The sequence below is a fragment of the Echinops telfairi genome, unplaced genomic scaffold, assembly GCF_000313985.2.
Source record: "Echinops telfairi isolate 266 unplaced genomic scaffold, ASM31398v2 ScPeMD7_5;HRSCAF=22, whole genome shotgun sequence".
NCBI lineage: Eukaryota > Metazoa > Chordata > Mammalia > Afrosoricida > Tenrecidae > Echinops > Echinops telfairi.
Genome location: NW_022103901.1, coordinates 9,840,915 through 9,845,464, shown reverse-complemented (window position 1 = coordinate 9,845,464; position 4,550 = coordinate 9,840,915). Strand labels below are relative to the sequence as shown.

The 4,550-nt window shown below is 43.2% G+C and overlaps 1 pseudogene; it reads left to right on the top strand.

Moving 5' to 3' along the window:
- LOC115873527 overlaps nt 1-3,200 on the top strand; it is an 8,691-nt pseudogene extending 5,491 nt beyond the window's left edge.
- Nucleotides 3,201-4,550: the final 1,350 nt, after the last annotated feature.

Here is a 4,550-nt window from a genome sequence, read left to right as displayed (position 1 = left end):
AGACTTCAAGATATGATATTCTTGATATTTTTGACTACTGAAAAAGTATGAAATATATGCATTGCACTTACTTAGAATTAATAGTTGCCACAAAACTCCTTAACTCTACTTGGGTATAGGCGTTGAACCACATGGCGCATTCAGACAGTTACGTGAAACTTCTAATTCCACTTAAACGAGGCCATTCTTTTGTATTCTGAGAAGAGTATCAAGATAAAAAGACCTTCAATATTATTTTTGCCAATAAAAAGACACATAAAATATGACTTTGTAGAGTATTTATGAAATTGCAATGATTGCTTCAGAGATAAAATATGAGAAGTCAATCATATGAAAGTTGAATTCATAAATACTTACAGTTGTTAAGTTTCAACATCTGAAATTCAAATTGGAAAAAATAATGTGTGTTATACTTATTGTGATATTTGTTATACTTAGAAGATATTTATTGAAATGAACACTGTGAGAGATGCAAATGTTTTGCCTAACTTAACTCTGACATCTCTAAAGATCTCGGTCATCTCATGTGTTTGATGGGAAAAAATTAAGTTGTCTGGTCTGTGGGTATGCTAATTGTCCATATTAGGCCCATGCTACTGAAAGGGCTCTCAATGATAGAAGCAGAAAAGAACATTCTGATTGAGTAGATAGAAATAAGCAACTGATTTAGATACTATTACCCACATAGCCACCAACTGCCAAAGGGTTCCACTGAAACTGTCCAAACAGGACAAGAGAAAAATGTATCCAACGAAGACAAGATGATTTGGATTGGCAGTATTCTGACAGGCTAATAGTGGAATCATAACCCTCCGACAAGATGATTTGGATTGGCAGTAATAGTGGAATCATAACCATCCGACAAGATGATTTGGATTGGCAGAGACACACAGGAGTCTCTTACGTGTGGTTATCTATCTGCTCCATTTGGGCAACAGAGCTTCTACCTCTTGCTCCCCAAAGTACCCTTGCTCTCTCCTGCATCGTCAATATGCTCTTTTTAGTTAACCAATGCCATCAGCCTACGCATATGCTTTAATATCTCATATTAGCTAAGACCTTCCCTTGACTCTGTAAAAATTACAAATATTCACAGAAAAAAACTTCTCTGAGTCATTTCTCTTTGCTCTCATACTCTCTGGAGTCCACTGTAGTTGACTTTTATTATTATAAAAATATTGATACCGCAGGGGGAAAGTGAAAAACCAAAAACCTAAAAGCGCCATGTTGCCGTATCAAGTGGCCAAGTTGCAGATCAGGTGACAGCACTGGACACAATTATTCATGTTTCCTTCCTGAAACCCTTTCTGCACTAAGCTTCCTGAGAGGACCCTCTCTGGCCTCTCTTTTTCAGACTTCTTTTCTGAATATTCTTGTTATCTTAACTTCTAAATGTTGAATGGTCCCAGGTGTAGTCCTTTGAACTCTGCCCTGTGGTCTCATATAGTTTCGTTAGTTTAAATTTAACTTGCAACTCCTATCTTTCCTCTGAATGCCGAACTCGCATAGTAAGCTTCCAAGTCTATCTTTCATCTTATTTTAAACATTTTATTAGCACTTCATCCACATGCCATACAATTCAATAAGTCAATCATATCCATTATCACCACATTCAATTCTAGAACATTTTCATCTTCCTTGGACTCGTTATTCATGTAAAATTTTTTTTCTAATTGTGGAAAAGTTCACATAACCAAACATTCTCCAATTCCACAACTTCTACATGTATAAATTAGTACCGTTGATTACACTCTTCATGTTGTACAGCCATGATTGATATCCTTTTCCAAATTATTCCATCACCATTAACATAAACTCAATGCCCCCTAAGCAACGGTTCTTTCTTCTTCACCCACGGTCACTATAGGTGAGGTTTGGTTTCTTTTTTCTAGTAGTTTTTTTTTTTTGTGGGGGGGCGGGATATAGTATTCACATATCATAGACTTCCCTGGTTAAATTGCTTTTTAAAACAATTCTGTCTTTCTATATGATTGTCTAATAGACAAATCAAACTTTATAAGTTTAAAACCAAGTTCTCCCCCCAGGATACACGTCTTTCAAGTTCTCCCCATCCCAACAAATGGTAAGAAAGTAAGCCCAGTTGCTGAGGTCAAAAAGCATGGAGTCATTCACACCTTTTTCTCTAATATTCCGTAGCATGTTGGCTTTATTTTCAGACTATACTCCAAATGCAACTATGCATCACCACTTTCTCTATCTTGCCTGGTTTCTAACTGCTGGCCCTATTCCTGCTTTGACTCTCCATAGTAATCCTTTAAAAGCATCCATTATTTCATTTCCCTGACTTAAAACTCTTTAAAATCCCCTTGTATCAATCAGAGATAAAATTCAGGGTACGTCTCTGCATTGGAAAAGCCTTATTTGCCTTGGCCCCTGGTCACATTTCCTATTTCGGGTTCTTCTCACTGTATTCCAGTCCCAGCCCATTTGGCGAGAGCCTTTGCATGTATAATTCTCCAAGCCTTGAAAGGAATAGCTACACTCGCTTCCTTTTGATCTCTTCTCAGGTGGAACCTGCCCCCAAAGTGCGGCCATCCCCTTAGGCAGCGCTCGGGGGTCTTCAGCCGCCTGAGGAGTCCAGGGTGCCCAGCAGCCGGCCTGGCCTCCGTACCTGTAGCGGACATCCCCAAGTCAGCCAAGGCTGTGTGTTTGCCTTCCCCGGCACGCAACGCCACCGACCGACGGACTTCCAAGAAGTTTAAGCCGGACAGAGAATGTCAGGAAGGCAGAGTTCCAGAGGCCCGCCACCGACAGTGCTAGTGCCCAAGGCCCCTGGGCCAGCGGAGCCCCCGGAGCTGCTCCCGGGCAACAAGGCCGGGGCTTCGGAGCACCAGGAGGGTGACAGCGGTGGCCGAGGCCCCCTGGGGAATGGACACCTGCAACAGACCCAGGATGGTCTGTCTCCGCCGAAGTGCAGCTCCGCGGCCTCTGAATCGGCCCAGGCCAGCAGCAGCCCCACGGCCCAGGAGGAGCTGGCCGAGACCCAGGGGGCGCAGAGGCCGCTGCTTTAGATGGACAGCAATCAGCCCCTGCCCGTGGACCGGTTCTTCGAGGATGTGGAGCTCATGCAAGACCGCCCACCAGTGTCTTCGGCTTATCCTTCCATGACCAGACGAGAGTTCAAGAAGATGTGCTTCAGAGCCAAAGATGACGTCGAAGACGATGATGCAGAAATGTAGATGAGAAAAGCACAAAGTTCTTTCATATTTTGTGGGGTTAGCAACCTGGCACTCTGCATGATTAAAGAGTTCATTTAAAAATGGGACTCCAAGGGGACTGGTTCTTTATCAGAAGTTCCAGACCTGGACCATGGCCGTCAGCCAAGTGGTACACACTCCCAGGACACCGCTGCAGGAGCTGCTCATGAGGAAAGGCCCAGTCCCAGGCTTGTCCAGCTGCCACTGCTGTGTGGGTGTATGTATGGACGAGTGGGGTTCCCTTCCGCTGAGGGAGACCTTTGTAACGAAAGGTTTTCATGTCAACACTTTAGTTTTGATAACACGCACGTTGATTCTCCCGTCAGACTCTGATCATATTGGTGATTAATTCAACGCCCGCTCCTAAAGAACTTTCACTGCATCCGATGCTGACATTTACCCTGGAAATGTTGCAAAACATGTATGGGAAATAAATATATTTGGGGGGGGGGGAAAGTGCTGCCATGACTACTATCTGCAAAACAGCATGACTGTTATTTTGTCCCTCTCTGCTATTTTACTTTTTAATACTACTTTGCATAATATTGAAAGTATTGTGCCATATTGTACTGGGTAGGGAACCTTGGTGGGGGGGTGGGTTATGCATTGGGCTTCTAATCCTAAGGTCAGCTGTTCAAGCCTACAAGCCACTCTGTGAGAGGAAGATGAAACTTTGTGCTCCTGTAAAACTTGACAGCACTGGCAATCCAGAGGGGCATTTCTATCCCATCCTATAGGGTTAGTGTGCTTGGGAATTGTTCCTGTGCTTTGTGCTTCTTATCTGAAAACAAAAACACCATCCAAGTCATTGCCTTTGAGTCGATACAAAGGGCAGTTATGCAAACTTCTTAGATACAACCACATTTGGATGGAGCGAGTCACTGGGCCTTGGAGCTTAGGACCATAGTCTCAGGGGACACCAAGGTCAATTAGCATGACATAGTTCAAAAGACAAGGTTCCACATCCTACTTTGGTGTTTAGTGACTCCAGGGGTCTGAAGTGCAACTATTAGTCTCTCCCGTTCTAGAGAGAAGAGTCATGAAAATAAAAAATGCATCAAACAATTAGTCCAATAGACTAAAGGATAATGGAAACATCAATTTCCATAACCCTGAGACCAGAACTAAATGGTGCCTGAAAGAGATTACATTTGAAGGTCCCGGTTAGAGTGGGAGAAAATGTGGAACAAAACTCAAAATCATAAAAGAAAGCAGGCTTATTAGACGAACAGAGGTTAATGGAACCGCCAAGACTTGTACCCCCAATCCCTTCCCTTCCTATTGCATTCTACCCCTAGATAGTCCCTCTCTCATCACCATGTCACCTATAGC